Source organism: Nycticebus coucang, chromosome 20 (assembly GCF_027406575.1).
Source record: "Nycticebus coucang isolate mNycCou1 chromosome 20, mNycCou1.pri, whole genome shotgun sequence".
In the NCBI taxonomy this organism is placed as follows: Eukaryota; Metazoa; Chordata; class Mammalia; order Primates; family Lorisidae; genus Nycticebus; species Nycticebus coucang.
In genome coordinates, this window is record NC_069799.1 from 28304830 (window position 1) to 28323976 (window position 19147).

The 19147-nt window shown below is 38.4% G+C and overlaps 1 pseudogene; it reads left to right on the forward strand.

The window, feature by feature from the left end:
• The window catches only part of LOC128572532 (RNA-binding E3 ubiquitin-protein ligase MEX3C-like), a 59877-nt pseudogene that overhangs the window by 911 nt on the left and 39819 nt on the right, over positions 1–19147 (forward strand).

Genomic DNA, 19147 nt, shown 5'->3' on the forward strand with positions numbered 1-19147 from the left:
GATTGAAGAAAGTCAGCTACTATTTGTATCCATCTGAGGTCTTCAGATAGAAGTCACAGCTGCCTTCAGGCTAAAATTAGGACTTGCAGGAGACAGCTTCCCAAGTTGGTGGAGGAAATTGTTGTGCCCAAGAATTCTCAAAGACCGTGCCATCACTTGGAATTAACAAAAGAGTCCTTTATTTAAAAGCCATCCGTAAACTGCCTCACACCCAACACAGGGGTTGGGAGAGCAGCCCCATTTGCTTAAGGGGTCTGGTTTTTAAGGCCTGGTCTGCATCCTGGTTGGCATGCAGGCTGCCCAGCTGCACCCAGGTTGGTAAGCAAGCAATGTACAGAAGCAGAACTGTGCGGTTAGCCATACATCTTTGTTTTAGTACTTTCTCCCCATATATCTTTGTTTCAGTAATTTCCCCACCTGTTATTATTTAAAGGTCAGTGGGGGGACAGTTGGTACTTCCTGGTCTATTTCCCAGGGAGTGAGTGAGTCAAGCAAGAAATCAAGTAATACTTTCCCATCTATCTTGGGAGTGAACCAGACTCACTCCATTTTGTTGAGAGCTTGCGGCCCAGAAATTTGCCAGGAGTTAACTGGTATTTTTCCACCTCAGTCTAGGCCTAACAGCATCTTGACAGGCATATACATGCTGGTGGACTCCCTCCAGGTGCCGGGCCACAGCCTCCCAATTGTTCTTAGCTGCCAATTCTCATTCCTGGTAACCATGGTGTCTTCTTGTCTAGCCTCAGCACCAGTGACCTCATGAGCTTTGTTGGAGAAAGACTGGGCCCGATGTTTTTGCACATCAAGAATTATTCAGTGTGGGGGCGGCGCCTGTGGCTCAGTCGGGAAGGCGCCGGCCCCATATACCGAGGGTGACGGGTTCAAGCCCGGCCCCGGCCGAACTGCAACCAAAAAATAGCCGGGCGTTGTGGCGGGTGCCTGTAGTCCCAGCTACTCGGGAGGCTGAGGCAAGAGAATCGCTTAAGCCCAGGAGTTGGAGGTTGCTGTGAGCTGTGTGAGGCCATGGCACTCTACCGAGGGCCATAAGGTGAGACTCTGTCTCTACAAAAAAAAAAAAAAAGAAAAGAATTATTCACTGTTTGATGGTCATTTTCAGAGAGAGGCGTGAAGATTCGTGGGGTAAGCTGAATTTATCTTGAGGTATGAGAAGAAAATGATAACATTCTTACCCATGTCAATTTATCTAATTTTCTCTCTTGTATTCTATGTGTTATATTAAGAAAATATATAGATACATAGTTAATAAATAATTGCATGTATTTTATTATTCAGTCCAAATATCATTTTACTGGACTTGGACTATCATCCTCAAAGTACGGATACAATGAAGCCTTTAAATTCAATCCTGGTATTTTTCCTGGTTCCATCATGAAAACAGAACCCACCTGTGCTGATGGTGAAGATGCATGTTAGTGCAACTATATGGCAGTCAGGATGAATGTGTCCCTTCACTAGCTTAAGCTTTTAGAGTTAGATTAACAACCATTTCAACTATACATCGTGTCTTTCATAAACTCAAGCATTTCAAGGCATTTTAGACCAATGTTCTACTTCATCTATTAACTTTTAAGTATGGGTCAGAAATACTATCACAATAACTGTATATGGATATAATATATATGTAATACACGTAATATATTACATCTGTGAATAATTATCAATAGTATAGTGACAAGCAATTTCAAAATATAATTGGACACACTTTCATCTTGGAAGAATCTTATTAAACATTACTTTCCCTATTTTCATGTATTATCAAGCTGAATTTTTCTAATCACTGAATCAAAATAAATTGATAAAACACTGATATCTGTATACTGACTAATAACATGAAACAGTAACAGCAAATTTGTTCAGCAAAATTATGCGAGATGTTCTGATATTGTAGATATCATAGTGAAACTTGAAGAAAACTATATTATTGAAGACCTAAGTATTTTTCAAGGCATGAGAAGGGGTGCTGTGTTGAGTATAATTTCAAGAAAAGAATCAATGTGATTATTTTAAGGCAACTCTGTGGTCATAAACTGATTACAAGTAGTGTTTATCCTATAGACAATTTAGTGATGGATTAAACCTCAGCTGTGATATAGAGAGTTTACCTAGGGATCACTGAGATGGAAACTAAACTGGGAGAGAACCATGGATACATAATTAAGTTCCTATGATCATAGCATCAATGTGTTTAATAAATATAAAATGAGATAATGTAAGACTACAATATGATTGGGAACAAGGAAGCCCACGTATAATGAGAGTATACATAGTGTGCATCATGTAAGGGCAAGATTGTGTATGTTTGTGTGTATAGATGTGTGTGTATGTGTGTATGTATTTTTAAATTTTTGTGTAGAAAATAATGCAGATATTAGATGATTAGAATTTGAGACAGTTTATCAATAATAAAAGGTAAAATATATTTGAAGATAATTTTCATTACTGAAGAATGAACATTGATCATGTGAGGTCTTTTGTTATCTTTTTTCAGTTATACAGAATATAATTTCTCTTTGCCATTAAGAAGAACAAACTTTCCACTTATGTTATCAGGGACAAATGCCTTTTTTTTCCAAGCTGGAATTGGAGTCTCAGCCAATACCTTTCTCCTTTTCTTCCTCATTTTCAGAAATTTTAAGGATTGCTGGCTTAAGCCCACTGACCTGATCACCTGTCACTTGGCCTTCATCCACTTGGTGAGGCTCCTCTCTGTAGTGCATATTTTGTCCTCAGATCTGTTTGAGTCACTGAATTTTCAGAATGACTTTAAATGTCAGGCTTTGCTTTACCTGAGCAATGTGATGAGGGGCCTCTCTATCTGTACCACCTGCCTCCTGAGCATGCTACAGGCCATCACCATCAGTCCCAGCACCTCCTGTTTGGCAAGATTTAAATGCAAATTTGCAAATTACATTTTCCATATTTTATTCTTTTATTGGTCCCTCAATTTGTCTTCTAGCAGTATCCTACTCTTATATACAGTAGCTTTGTCCAACATGACACAGACCAATCTACTCAAAGTAGGTACATACTGCTCACTTTCTCCAATGAACTCCATCATCAGGGGACTTGCTTTTATTCTCACATTATCCCAGAATGTCTTCTTTGTAGGAATGATGCTGCTCTCAAGTACATACATGGTCATTCTCTTGCTAAAGCATCAGCAACGATCCCAGCACCTTCACAGCACCAAGATCTCCACAAGAGCATTTGCAGAGAAAAGGGCTACCCAGATCATCCTGCTGCTGGTGAGCTGTTTTGTGTTCCTGTACTTGGTGGACATTATTATCTCATCCTCCTCAGTAATGTTGTGGGCTTACAACCCAGTCATCCTAGATATTCAGAATATTGTGGCCAATCTCTATGCTACTGTCTGTCCTTTCATACAGATCACTTCTGACAAAAGAATAATCTATATTCTGAAAAATATACCACCAAAATTCCATCCTTGTTAATGACAGTGTTGGGAAAAAAAAATCTGAAACTTCTTCTGTTCTTAATTAAATTATTCAAGTAAGGATTAAAAAAATGTAGTACATGAACAACACAAAATACTACTCATAAGAAAAGATGAATTCATACCTTTTGAAACAATCTATATGAAACTAGAGACCATCCTGCTGGTTGAAGTATCTCAAGAATGGAAAAACCACCACCACAAGTACTCAGTATTAAATTGGAGCTGACTGACAAGCACACATGTGCACAGAGGGAAGAAAACTCAGTGGAAAGCAACCACGTGGTAGAATGAGGGGAGGGGAAACTACTACCTAATGAGCACAGTGTGGGTGACAGGCATACCGTTAGCTGGGACTTAAGCATTACTAAAGTCATCCATGTAACCTGAAACATTAGTACCCCCTTAATATTCTGAATTTAAAAAAAATAGTCCATTAGCAAAGGACTTTTTGTGTGAATAATATATTGTGTTGAATTACAATTCTATTATTTTTAGATACATTTGAATTTTGTACTGCAAAGGAGTATTGGGTTTCACTAGTTTATTTTCTACCAGAGGTTGATAATCCCAAATCAATTTTCTGACTCACTTTATATGCATAACCACTTCTTTCTTCTTGAAGTGCACTCTTGAGAAGCTCTCATGAATAAGAAAAATCACTCAATTTTTTTTAATTATTTTTGTTAAAATTAATTTAGCTAATTCATTTTTAGCTTTAATAGTAATTTCTCTCATCTTTGTTAATATTTATTTTTCATTATGCTCTATAAAGTTGTGACAATTTTGCACTTATGGTAAATTATGTTTGTCTTTCACTCATATTCATTGTTATAGTCTATTTGACATAGTATATATAGCAAAGCTATTTCTTTTTCTTTCTTTCTTTCTTTTTTTTTTTTTTTGAGACAGAGTCTTATTTTATCACCCTTATTAGAGTTCTGTAGTGTCATAGCTCACAGCCAACTCAAACTCTTCACCTCAAGTGATTTTCTTGCTTCAGCCTCCCAAGTAGCTGGGACTGGAGGCTCCCACCACAACACCTGGCTATTTTTAGAGACGGGGGTCTTGTTCTTGCTCAGGCTGGTCTTGAACCTGTGAGCTCAGGCAATCCACATGCCTCGGCCTCCCAGAGTCCTAGGATTACAGGGCAAGGCTATTTCTCTTTTAAGTATTTTTTTTTTTTATTTTTTCTCTTTGTGACAAACTCTAAGCATAAATTTAATAATTCATGTCTGGTTTTTAATTTTAGAAGTTTATATTCACCAATCTTTCAATATTGCCTTTAATTTTTTGAATATATTCTGTGAGAAAAACAGATTTTTTGTTCTCTTGATTCTATTCCTCATATATATATAATTACATTTGTGTTTTCTATTACTTTTTCTCCTTTTATTTGACTAAATTATTGACTTAATTTATTGACTTAATTTATTTGACTAAATTATTTTCTGTGTTGTACATAAATCATCCTCTCATAGCTCAGTTTACTTTAATGTTTTACCCACATGTGTATTGAGTAGATTATTTATATTTTTAATTGTTTACTTTACATTTGGGTCTTTTCTACATATGGCTTGTCTAAATAGAGCTTATAGTTTTCTTTTTAAATTTTTTGTCTTTTTAAAATATTTTTTCTCATTGTAATGACCTTTTAAGTGCAAGTCCTATAACTGTGTGAAACATAAATTATCATTTAGTTCTCATTTATGACATATATCACATTTGGGATGTCTGTAGTCCATTTATGTCTTTTTCTTTTTTTCATTAGCTTTTTGGCAATTTAGACAACTCGTATTGTCTTCCGGTTGTCTAAATTGCCAAAAGCATTTACTAAAAGCATTTACTCCTCTTACATTGGATGTAATCAGCCATATGTAAGAGGAGGCACTTACATGTTAGTTCAGTTTCTCAATTGTTTTTTGTTTACTTCTGTACCTGGGAAGTTGTCAATTTTTCTTTCAATTCTAAACATTATTGTAAGGTTGCTTGTTACTTTTGGAGAACTTTAGCTTTTTGTATTAAAAGGCTTTAGAATATTTTGTATCTTCCCTCAAACGACAAATATCAACAGAGAGAACACATTATGAAAATATTTTACATATATTTTCTGAGGCGTGAACATTATCACCTACATTCTCACTTTATGTAATTTAGAATACATTTGTTCCCCAAAATACAATGTAATAGTAAAACGTAGAGTTCAGTATTCTAGTAGTAAAAATATTTTATGTTTTGCAAATGTTTATGAATTGATTTTATTTGAACGTAGAGAACAGTACCTGTATATTGCCAGAATTAGTATTTTTCTATAGCATTAAGCTGGTAATAGAAACATTATTTACCTGAATTTAGTTTATTTTTTTATCCTATGTTCAGGTATATTTTATAGTGTCCCAACTGGACAATGTCCACTGCGCCTTCATGCAGTGACCTCAGCCCAGAGGGTGAGAACACTGAATTTGAATTCAGGTTCTTAGCTTTAATCATCCACTTCCTCCATTAACCATTCTCTGACTCTGTAAAATTAATAATAATCTTAGTTTGCATCTTCTGTTTAATCCAGAAGTTAATTTTTTTTAATTAATAAGATTTTCAGTGAGGCTAGATATTACTTATTGGTTACAGTATAGTCACAAATTTCTATTGTCATTTAAAATGCCTAGAAAATATCCCCTGATGGATTTCTGCTGTCATGAAATCAGTAAGAATATTTTGGAACTAAAATCTTTCCATTTAAAATGCTTCTGTCTAGTACTTAAAAATAGCAGATATCCTTTGTTTATTAGGTAAAAATACTACCCATTCAATGCCTATTTAATGAAACTTTTTAAATAAAATTATTTACCATTATCATAATAATTTACTTGTTGAATACAAGCACAGTTGCTGTCTATAATAAGTATAATTTAATGTTATCTAATACATGTGAAAATGTGTCAGAACCTCAGGTAAATGGAGAAAGGGTACATGTTGATCAAAAGGTATCAAGTATCAGTTTGACTGGAGAAACATAATTTATTGATCTATTGCAAAGAATGTTGACTATAATTAAATAATGATGCATTATATATTATAAAATTGGTAAAAGAGTAGATTTTAAAGTTTTTGACACCCATATGTGAAGTGATAAATTTAAGTATCTTGATTTAATCGTGTGACAAAGTAAACATAGATCAAAATAGCACCTGTATTCAACAAATATATATTTTTAATTTTATTATTATTTTTTATTTTTACTTATTTTTTTATTAAATCATAGTTGTGTACATTACTGTGATCATGGGACACCATACACTAGCTTCATAGACCTTTTGACACATTTTCATCACACTGGTTAACATAGCTTTCAAGGCATTTTCTTAGTTATTGTGCTAAGACATTTACATTTCACATTTACTAAGTTTCAAATATACCCTTGTAAGATGCACCACAGGTGTAATCCCACCAATCCCCCTCCCTCTGCCCACCTCCCCCCTCCTTCCCCTTTTCCCCCTTCTCCCTGTTCTTAGGTTCTAACTGGGTTATAGCTTTCATGTGAAAGCCATAAATTAGTTTCATAGTAGGGCTGAGTACATTGGGTACTTTTTATTCCATTCTTGGGATACTTTACTAAGAAGAATATGTTCCAGCTCCATCCATATAAACATAAAAGAGGTAAAGTCTTCATCTTTCTTTAAGGCTGCATAATATTCCATGGTGTACATATGCCACAATTTATTAATCCATTCGTGGGTCGATGGGCACTTGGGCTTTTTCCATGACTTAGCAATTATGAATAGGGCTGCAATAAACATTCTCGTACAAATATCATTGTTGTGATGAGATTTTTGGTCTTCTGGGTATATGCCTAGTAGAGGAATCATAGGATTGAATGGCAGATCTATTTTTAGATCTCTAAGTGTTCTCCATACATCTTTCCAAAAGGAATGCATTAATTTGCATTCCCACCAGCAGTGTAGAAGTGTTCCATTTTCTCCACATCCACACCAAATTCTCTGGTCTTGGGATTTTGTGATATAGGCTAGTGTTACTGGAGTTAGATGATATCTCAAAGAAGTTTTGATTTGGATTTCTCTGATGATTAAAGATGATGAGCATTTTTTCATATGTCTGTAGGCCGTGTGCCTGTCTTCTTCAGAGAAGTTTCTCTTCAAATCCCTTGCCCAGTCTGCGATGGGATCACTTGTTCTTTTCTTGCTTAGATGTTTGAGTTCTCTGTGGATTGTGGTTATTAAACTTTGTCGGAAAGTGTGGCACTAATTGTCCTCATATCAAAATTGAGTACATAGGATTCATTCTTCTCCATTCTTGTGTTGCTTTACTAAGAATTCTGACATCTCAGCCAGTTCTTTATGAATGGGATATTCAATTACATCTGTCATATCTTTCCTTGGGGGGCTTGACCTATTCTGGTTATTCATGTTACCAGAGTTTTTCCGCTGATTCCGCCCCATGATTGTTTTACTCCTTTTGATTTTTCCCCTGGAGCTTTGTTGAGGACCCGTACAGTGCTGTGGCCTGAGAAACTGGGGCCCTGTTTGGTGTGGTGGGGCTAAGTTGTTCTGTCTTGTTTTCAGTTGGTTTCTGTTCAACCCTAGTGAAACAGTTACTCTGGGTTGAAGTCTCAGCTGTGGAAAAATACCAGCAATTAAGTCACCCCGTCCACCACAAGCAACAATTAGAAAAGGAAAATCAAACCTTCCTACAACCACATATCCAGGGCACGACCTGAATAGTCCTCAGGTGATTGGCTCTGTTCAAAAGGTCAAAATCAATTGTCTTAGTCAGCACCTGTCTTGCTTGGGAGAGTTTAAGAGGTCTCTGTGTACTGGATCACATGGGTCTGGTGACTACTCTGATATGGCTTGTTCCAGTGCTGCATGGAGTCAGGAGGAGCCATCCAGCAAATAGATCGGTCTGGGAAGGTTGATGCCTCCTTCCCCACCTTGCACCTCTGTCACACCCAGTAATTGATAGCCCTGCAGTTGGCTGACCCAGTTGCCTGTAGTGGGCAGATACTCCAGGGGTTTGCACCTGCCTGAATCACAAGGCAATCTGCCAGGCCTCTGCGCTCTGCCTCTATCTAGCAGGAGGAGGTGAGGCCTGACAGCCTTGGGCCCTTGGTGAAGGTTGGGGGGTGTTTACTCAGGTCCAGCCCCGCCCCTGATTGATGTTACTGACAGAACCGAACAGAACTGCTAAATTCCCCTGCAGAAGAGATGCTGTTTTGAGTTCCAAAGCCCTATCTTTGCTTCTGCAGGTTTGTATTAGGTTACCTGTCAGTTCTATCCTCCCGCCTTCCTTTGTCTATAGGCTGATGATCCCCTGAGTGCCAGGTGCGTCTTAGGCTCAGTAAAGCGATCCTCTGGGTCAGCCCCACCCTGGAAGCTTCAGAGTCTATGAGTCGGTACCGCCTCAGGCAAATTCTTTACTCACGGGTCGTTGCTGCCCTCCTCTGGTTGCCCAGGGAGACAGGGGGTGTGGCTTTAGAATATCCGGGTGTGAGCCGTATTGCTTCTAAAAGATGGCTGCTGCTCCCAGACTCAGGGAACTGCTGCTCTGGTATGGTTCCCACTCAGCCGACCATCCTCTCTTTGCTCCAGCACCCCAGAGTCAGCACTGACCAGCTGCAGTTTAGGCACTGTCCACACCCCTTGAAAAATTACCCAAGAATCTGGACTCCTGGGGGACAGGCTCACAAACCTCAGAGTGAGAGTGGACAGGAGTGCTGGGAGCTCAGAGTTGCAGGTAGAGAATATATACAGTTTTACACAGTTTTATGCCTGGCCATATTACTGCTAAAAGACGGCTGCTGGTCTGAGTCTCAGGGAACTGCAGCTCTTGTGAGGTTCCCTCTCAGCCGACCATCCTCTCCTCGCTCCCATGCCCCAGAGTCAGCACTGACCAGCTGCAGTTTAGGCACTGTCCATCCCCCTCGAGAAATCACCCAAGAATCTGAACTCCTTGGGGACAGGCCTTCAGACCTCAGAGTGAGAGTGGAGGGAGTGCTGGGAGATCAGAGTTGCAGGTAGAGAATATATGCAGTCTTATACAGTTTTATGCCTGGCAGGAGAATGCCATTGCACCCTAGTAGGGGAGGCAGGTCCAGTTTTTAGAGGGTCTCTCCCGTGGAGTGGAGTGGGAGGACCTTTGAACTCTGTCCATTTGTTTGTGGGGCACTCCGTGCAGTTCGCATGGGGGAGGGGACTCCCATCTGCTTGGTAATGGATTTTGTACCTTCTTTTTATGTTCTTGTGGTCACAGCTCACCTCAGCAGGGTTGATGTGCGTTCTTCAAACTTCTCTCTTGGTGCTGCTCAAATCCACCAGGTTACTTGCTAAATTTTTGTCCTTTAACTCTCCTTCTGGATGGGAGCTTCTGTGGAAAGCTGGCTTCAGTCAACCATCTTGTCTCCACTGCAAACAAATATTCATAATTAATATATTTCAGTTAGAAACACAGTTTTTAAAATGGTATGAGTTTTTTAAATGAACTTTTAGATTATTCATTCTATGCTTATATATTAAACCTGTAAAATATTTAATATTAGAATAAGGTCTAATACATTTTATGTGCTAAACATTAAACTAACTACTCTGTCAAATTATTTTTGTTCATATCATTTTCCAAATAAATTATTTTATATTCTGATTAAAATTTTATTGTTGTATCTTATTGAAATATTATTTATAGATTCGAAACTAAAATGGCAATTTCACTAATTTTCTTTGTGTTTGATAACTCATATATTTCATAGAGTAAATATGAATATTTAGTAACAAAATTATATTATGTTATATTATTTATCCTAACAAATGAAAAAAATTTTGCCTAAAGCCTCATTATACATTTTCATTCAAGATTATTCCATGTCAAGTGAAAAGAGTGTTAATTTCCATAAAATACTATAAAAATAGAAATAAAAGTCTCAATAGGCAAAGACTGTGAAAGTGAAATGAAAAAATTGATTACACATTGTAAGTAATAATAGGCATATAAAAAAATGAAAGAGCAAGAGTGAGACACTGTCTCTGAAAATAGCTGGGCTTTGTGACGGGCGCCTATAGTCCTAGCTACTCTGGAGGCTGAGGCAAGAGATTTGCTTGGGCTCTATCCCCCTGCAAAAAGTCTAATGTTAAATTGCTTATATTGTAAACCCAGTCAACATTTTCTAAAAATTAATCCCAAATTCTCACAAAACCTTGCTGCAATAAAAGAGGAACATTTTTAAATTCATCTCTTAGCCAATATAACCATATTGACACTGTGACTAATCATCACAAGTAAGAAAGGCTATGAACCAATATTCCATATAAATATAGAATCCTCAAAAATACTAGCAAACTGAACCAACAACATATAAAAGCAACATATAAAAATTAATATGTACCATGAACAATTAGAATTTTTTCACAGTGGCAATGTTAGATTAAAATAAAAAAAAATTCAACCAATGTATTATTTAGTATTTCTAGAATGAAAGAAAGAAGGTGATATTTTAAATAGAAAATGTTTCACAGTTCCAACACCTGTTCAGGATAAAACACATTGTTGAGTGCTAGAGAACATCTGAGACCTGTTGAAAGACTAGGTAAAACCTGCAGCTCATGGTGAAATGTTGAGAGCTTCATCTGTAAGTGTAAAATCAAGACATGAATATCCACCTTTAGCATTCTGTTCAACATTGTTCTGCATGTATTAGTGAAAATATTGTACACAAAAACAAATTAAAATAAAATCTTCTGGAGTAAAAAATTGAAATAGATTTTTATTGCCATAATGTTCAAAATATGTAGGGAATTTACTAAAAATTATTCACGCTAATACACAATTTAATCAATGTCACAGATACAACTTCCACGTACTAAATTAAATAGTACTTTTATATAACCGTAGTCAACAAAATAAATTGAATTAAGAAAAAATTATTAATAATAGTATCACAAATTATTAACAATAGTATCACAAATATTTAGGAATAAGTTTAACAAAATAAATTCAAGTAGTTTATAACTAAAATCATTTAAAATACTTAAATATCAAAATAGAGCGGAATAAATTAGGAAACATCCAATATTAAAGGATACTACTAAATATTAAGATGACAATGCACAGGTTAAACTACAGAGTCAATGAAAATTCCAAAGTCATTTTTCTTTAATAGAATTTGGCAAGATCTCTCTAGAATCCATGTGGACAAAGAAAATTAAATATACACAATTTAGAAAAATAATGCTTAGTAACTTACACTCCTGCAATATTTATTACTACAATGTTACAGAAATAAAACAATATGGTACAAGCATACGGATGGTTTCATGTCGACCAACAAAGAAGAAGATTCCTTAATAAAGAATAATCTGGGGTAAAGTTAATTTTGCTTTTCAACAAATGATGCTGGGAAAATTATATATTCATATGCAAAAGGAGGAAATTGTACCCCTAATGTGATCCACATCCAGACGAAAATACTAAAATAGATTGTGTACCTAAATGTAAAAGCTAAACTACACAATTTTTTTGGACAAACATAAGAGTAAATTTTTGTGACCTTGGGTTTAATAAAGATAATTATAAGAAAAGCATAATAAAGAAGAAAAAAAGGGAATTGTACTTCAAACTGAAAAAAAAAATTGTTCAAAAAACATCTTGGTAAATATGAAAAGTTAAACTACTTAAAGAGAAGTAATATTTTAAATTATGTGTCAGAGGGTGGTGCCTGTGGCTTAAAGGAGTAGGGCACTGACCCCATACGCCAGAGGTGGTGGGTTCAAACCCAGCCCTGGACAAAAAAAAACTGGAAAATAATAATAATAATAATCATGTATCCGATTAGGGTCTGGGAACCAAAATATATAAACAACTTTTATAGGTCACTAATAAGACAGGAGTTTACCAGTTAAAAATGGGCAAAGGATTTGAATAGACATTTTTCCAAATAAAAAATAAAATTTTCCAATTTGCACAAAATATATTTTCAATACCATTAGTCATTACAGAAATACTAATTAAAACACAATGATATAATAAAACTCACTAAAATGGCTGTACCAAATGCATGAATTCCGAGCATCTGATCAAAATGTGTTTTCTGGGCAAGTATGTTTTAATAATTTTTAATTTTACTCTCAGCACAGTGTGTCACACACAATTTAAAATAATAAATTCTCCCTGAGTAAATGCATTAATGCCTGGAATGTCCTGGTTGGACTCCTTCAAAGTCTGGCACTTTTCCCAAACAACCAGCAGAGTCTTATCTGGCCAGAACTGCAAATGCTTGCGATTATCTGCTAACCTGCCCAAGGGATTTAGATTTATGTTGGACACCTGGCTCATTCTCAGAGCCTGACTCTTCTTGAGATGCCTGCTCAGAATGCTAACAAGGGCTTTCTGTTTCAACTTCCCAGAAGTGCTACTTTTTTCCAGAATAGTATTAAAACTTTGAAAACAATGAGTGAAAAACTCTTTTATTTTCATTTTTTCTTCATAGTGCTTAGTAAAAGAGGTTGCGTTCGTTACAGTTTGAAAAAGAACAGTCAGTAGAAGATACAATATGTATATATAAATATATGAAAATATACATACATGGATATAGATGTATATGGATATATGGATATATGTGTTTGTGTATATATGGGGATAAATGATACATTGTGTTTTCTTCTGATTCAATGACATAGTGCAGAAAATTAGAAAACAATATTCAGCCTCGTATCGCCATCTGATCCATAAAGCAAACACAAACATACATTGGAGAAAAGAAACCTTATTTAATAAATGTTCCTGAAGACAGGCGCCCTAGGGGCCGGTTAAGGACATGAAACAAAAGAAACCCTAAAAGGGGAGCGGCTGCCACCTCCAACAGCCCCCCACGCGCTGCCGTCCCCACTCACCCACCTGGATACCTACCTCTGCCTTGAAGCTGACCTTGCCTTTGTGAAAGTCCATCCCTGAACTGCCAACCCTGACCCTCCACCCCGCCCTCTCTAGTCTCTGGGCGGCGCTGCTGCTCCTCGGCCCGGGTCGGCAGCCCCGCCGCCTCCCTGGAGCGCGAGTGGGACCGGCTCCTGCTAAGGGAGCTCCTAGCCGCGGCAGGTCGGGCCGGAGCCTAGAGGTGTCCGAGCTGGAACTGGAGGAGGACGAGAAGCAGGAGGAGGAAGCGGAGCTGGACCGAGACCTGACAGAGGAGGAGAAGCTGGAGGAAGCAGAGGAGAACGGACTGTCGCTGCTGCTGCTGCTGTCGCCGCCCATGGCTACCGCCTGCCAGACCCAGTGTATCCTGGACCGGTCCCTGGGTCGGTACTGCTGCCCGCCTCAGACTCCGATGCCCGGGAGGCGGCGGCTGCAGCCTTGGCGGCGCGGATGCTGTACCGAGGGGACAATGCCCAAGCGTGATGGCCGCGATGCTGCCCCACGCCTGTGGCCCGGAAGCTGCGGGGCGCCGGCGCAACCCTGAACGGCAAGCAGGCGTCCCTACACCTGAGGAAGAGCGAAATCCTCTCAGCTACAGGGCACTTTTCCATGATTTGTGCATTTCGAAACAAAAATGGCCCTGCCCTGCCCTGCACTGCCCTGTCCTGCCCTGCCCTGCCCTGCCCTGCCCTGGGACTAATTGTCATTTAGTCCTAATCTTCCTGGTTAAACCACAGTCCAAGTCAGGGTCTCCTAATCATATGGTAGGAGTAGCGCTTGGACCCAAAGAAGCAACTATTGAAAGAATTCAGCAGCAGACCCACATACATAGTAACTCCATGCAGAGATAAGGACCCTGTCTTTGAAGTGATTGGGATGCTGGAAAATGTTGACAGAGCACGGGAAGAAATAAAAATGCATATTGTCAGTTGTACAGGAAACTATATAATGCTCAGTGATTTCCACGACAATGGTACCTATGTAACCTCTAGGTTCTGCATGGCTCTCCTCCAGTCTAGTTCCTCCTAGCCCATAAAGAATGATATCTAATCATCTACATGATAGTTCCAGTTCTCTAGAAAATGGTTCCAGAAACTCCTACTTTGGAAGCAATAGGCAGGCTTACTTTAGTCTAACAAGCCCATTTAGTACAGGAAACTTTTGGTTTGGAGGTACACTACTGTCAGTAGGCTCAAGAGATCTTGTAGTTAATTCTCCTGCCTTTGACTCTTTACCAAGAAATGCTCAAAGTACCTGGACTTCCTTTGAAGCAGTTAACCCACTTTCTGGCTTTGAGAGTGATCTCTCTGGTAACATGAAGACTCAGTGCAGAGGAAGTCAGCCATCTACTCGTCCTACATTTCCTGAAGCACAGAACACCCACTTGCTGGGAGGGTTAAGAGTGACCCTGTTAGTACAGGCAACCATATTGGCCTTCCCATATACATCCCTGCTTTTTCTAATGGTACCAATAGTTACTGCTCTTCCAATGGTGGCTCCACCTCTAGCTCACCTCCAAAATCAAGACAAAAGCATGGTTGTATGACTTGCTTTGAAAATGAAGTCATGATTGCCCTAGTTCCATATGATCACAACCTCTTCTGCAGATGACAGTAAGATCTATGAAAAGAGAACGCCATCATTTGCGGTTTGCCCAGACAATCCAAATTCACTCTTTAACACACACACACACACGCACACACACACACACACACACACACACACACACCCCATATTACCATATCTCCATATGGACCTATAAAGGCATGGATATAATGGTAGCTTCCAGTAAACTTCCTAATGAATTCTTATGACTGTTATCAGGCTTTATTGGGGTTAGGCTAAAGTTGTTTGTAAACTTATAAAAGGCTGCTGTGGTAACACTAAACCTAAGTGGTCTCCTGTCTATTAGTTTGGTTTGAATTATTAATACTATCATGTAGACGCAGAGACATAGCTCATCTAAGAATTGCTGAACTGAAGTTCATGTTGGCTGAGGGAAGATAGTCATAGGTTGTGTGAGCCTATGAGAAACTGTATATGTCTAAGATTTCAAAACAGTGGGTCCCCAAACCTAACCACATGAAGAGGTTATGCAAGGTACTTGACATTGCAGATGATTCAGGCACTTCCAGTTCTGCTTTCTTTACACTGCCAGTTTTGACAAAATGGGGTTTTTTTTTCGTTGTTTTTTTATTTTACAACAACTTCTGCCTAATTCTGCAGTATTGGAAGTAACTTTGTAATGCATTATGATTACTTATTGGTAGTAGTAGGGCTTATGGCAGTTTACTAGATTACTGGTTATAATTTGGGACAAAACCACTACATTGACTTTGATTTCGCCCAGAAGTTCAAGGCAGGTCTGATCAGTAGGTCAGGAATGCAATTGTAAAATCTCACTCGTTGCCTCCCTTGGTGGAGAAGACTATCACAGGCCCCAGACTCAGAATTGCATTTGGGGACTTTCGGTGCTCTATTCTAGGGCTTTCTACTTGAGGGACCATAGTTCCATCCAAATGAAATTTGGCCTTCATTAGTATTCAATGGCAACTCAGTTAGGTGCACTTGCAGGAATATCAGAGAAACTTCTTTGTGTTGCTTTCACTTCACACGAGGTCATGAGCATCTTTGCACATTGCTGCTATTTATATGGTAACTACCTGCCCAAAGCATCTCCTGAAGCAGGCAGCTCCACTGCCTGCCAGACCTTTCACAAGGCTTAATAGTTAACACTTTTATAAGGAAGTTTTATTCAGGAAAAGCAGAAATTACACTTAGAAGAGTGTTAATCTACTCTATGCATTTGTCTGCAGTATGCCATCTCAGAGAACTCATCCCCATAACCTTGCAGGGCAGACACTGTGCTCTCACATAGCTGCCTCACATTCCTGCAGGAGCCACAGCAGCCCTAGCAAAATGTTACAGCCTATTAGGCACACAGAATGTGCCCTGTAGCACAACTGGCAAATAGCAACTGTGGCTCAGCCTTTCAATGCTAGCAGAGTATGACATGATAAAATTCTATTTGCAAGCCAGTTGTCCTACATGGAAAAAAGAAAGAAAATGCTTTTTTCTGATATTTAAATATAATAGATATCACTCAACCCCATATGCTTGGAACTGAAAAGCATTTCTAAAACCAATTTAACTGCTCTTTTGTGAAGAAGGCCATGAAGGTCAGGGAGAACAGGGGCCAGCTGTCCCATTCTAGATCATCCTGCTCAGAAAAAGTTCTGGAAAGGCACAAAGTGTAATATTGTCAGTGACTTACACTGTATAAGTATACAAGAATTTTTTTTAGATTTACTCCTAGATATTTGAGATATTTGATTTTTTGAATTACGTTGTAGATGACATTTTCAAAATTCATTTTGTACTTGTTTCCTGTATGCGAGCATGCAATTATATTAGTGTCCTGACTTGGTTCTGTGTGACTTTATTAAATTCATATACTAATCTGCATACTTTGTAAATATATTTAGATTTTCCACAAACACAGTCATTACTACAGATCCTTTCAATGTTAATACCTTTTATTTCTCTTTCTTAAATTATTGCATTGGCAAATACTTTCAGTATGATGGTGAATAGAAACAGTATAGTGGACTTTTTTTTGATGATGTTGTTGTTCCCAAGGGGAACAATGTTTCGCCATGAGGTATAGTATTGCTGTAGGCTTGAAGGGATTTTATATTTATTCCAAGCTTTCTGGGAGCTTTTAAATCAATAGCTATCACATTTTTCTCACATACTTTCTTCTGCATCTATTGTGATTATATGTTCTTTTCCCTTTAGTCTATTATGTGGTGGTAAGATTTTTTGCATATATTTTTCTAGAGACATTGGCTAGTGATATTTCTTTCTTGTGGTGTCCTTGTCGTGTTTTGATATCCAATTTATGGCCTCCAAAAAGAATTGAAAGATTTTCCACTTTTCCTATTTAATAAAAATGTTTACATATGGTAATTTAGTCAGTCACCAAATGATACTGTCAGTATTTATAATATATCCAGCTGGCCAGTAATTCTAATATATCCATCTGACAAAGCACTGGTATTTATAATGCTCGGCCAGTATTTATAATATATCCATCTGACAAAGCACTGGTATGAAAAATGTACAAAGAATTCCTATAAGGCAGTAAGACCTACAACCCAGTTTAATAGAAACCAACACATCTGGAATAAGCACTCTATCAAAGAGGAGTTGCAAATAGCCAATAGGCGGTTGAAACAGGGCTCGACACCATCACCATCCACTGGCTGAGAGCCTGTTACCTGTCTACCGGCACATGGGGTACTGGCAGCTGGCAGAGATCAGGTGGCCGGACGTGCTGCACCTGGAGGCCAGGCTGGTGGCTTCTTCACTAGGGAGGAAGGCCAAATCCCTGAGTAGGAGGCCAGATGCTCACTGAAGGTGGGAGGTATGAGGTGGGCACAGGTGGTAGGCATGGGGCAGTGATGATACTGGCTGCCCAGAGCTGCCCAGAGGGACAGTGAAGGCGCAGGAGTGAGGGTTGCTTGCTGCCCTCCATGCCACAGTGTGCCCTCCTTTCAGGTTTTATAGCTGCCTTGGCCAGCGGTCATGTAAAAGACTCTCAGTGGAGCAGCATCAGGTAGGAGTCAAACCCAGTGACCATCTGGGGAGGCCATAGGGCAGGCACAGGCTGCAGCCTCTGGAGGGCCAGGGACGCCTCACCTTTGTCCCTAAGACAGCTGTGTAGCCCCTGGCACCCTCCTCTTAATGTTTTAATTCTTTACTAGTCTCTACACACAGAAACACACACACACACAAACACATATCAATAAATAAAACAAAGGGAAAAAGCCTTTAGTGGTCTTTTTTTTTTTTTTTTTTAATTTTTTTTATTAAATCATAACTGTATACAATGATATGATTATGGGGCATCATTCACTCACTTCATAAACCATTTGACTTTAGTGGTCTTTTTAATGAAAGGGATGGTTCATGGAGCTTTAGTAGAATACGGACAGTTTGAGAAATGCTGTCTTTCAACCCCCACAACCAAGGCATGACCTTTCCTTGAGCCTCTCTCCCTCTTCCCAGCATAATTTAAAAGGATTTCTACATGGGTCATTACAAAAGTCTTGTGTTTTAAGTTACACAAAATCAAGAAACAAAATATACATGGACAAAAACAAATGAAACCCTTCTGGCAACACTGATAAACTGAGGATGTTAAAGCTTCCACAGGTAAATGAGAAAGGACTGTGAACTGCGTTTCTTGGAAGAGAAATAACAAACCATAATACATACAGACTATAATAACAGACCATAATACAGTCTGTCTCAAAAATTCTTGTAGTGGCTTGCAAACTATATATAATATTTTGCATGATTTTAGATATTTATCTTCCTTTATGTTTGTGCTACCATTGAGTTATTCTTCCTTATTTCCAATCTGTACTTATCTGTGGCAAAGAACACAAAAAGATATGTCTACATGTATTCTTCTTTTTTTTTTTTTTTTGTCATCAATACTAGTGGTGTGTTTCGAAAGCTCTGAAAAATAGAATCTCAGCAGTCTTAAATTATCCTCTCAGAACGTAATGGAATTATGTTCCTCCATTTTTAACTGGATTTTGAATGAATCTTTCTTTGGGCTACATTTAAGATTGTGTCAGATTACCCTCCTCCCTGGAGCTCAGAACTACACAGTTACTTTCTCCCAGGGTTACTGATGTTTTCCCCCAATTCCTCCTGTATCTGAATTCAATTCACAGTAGTGGGTCT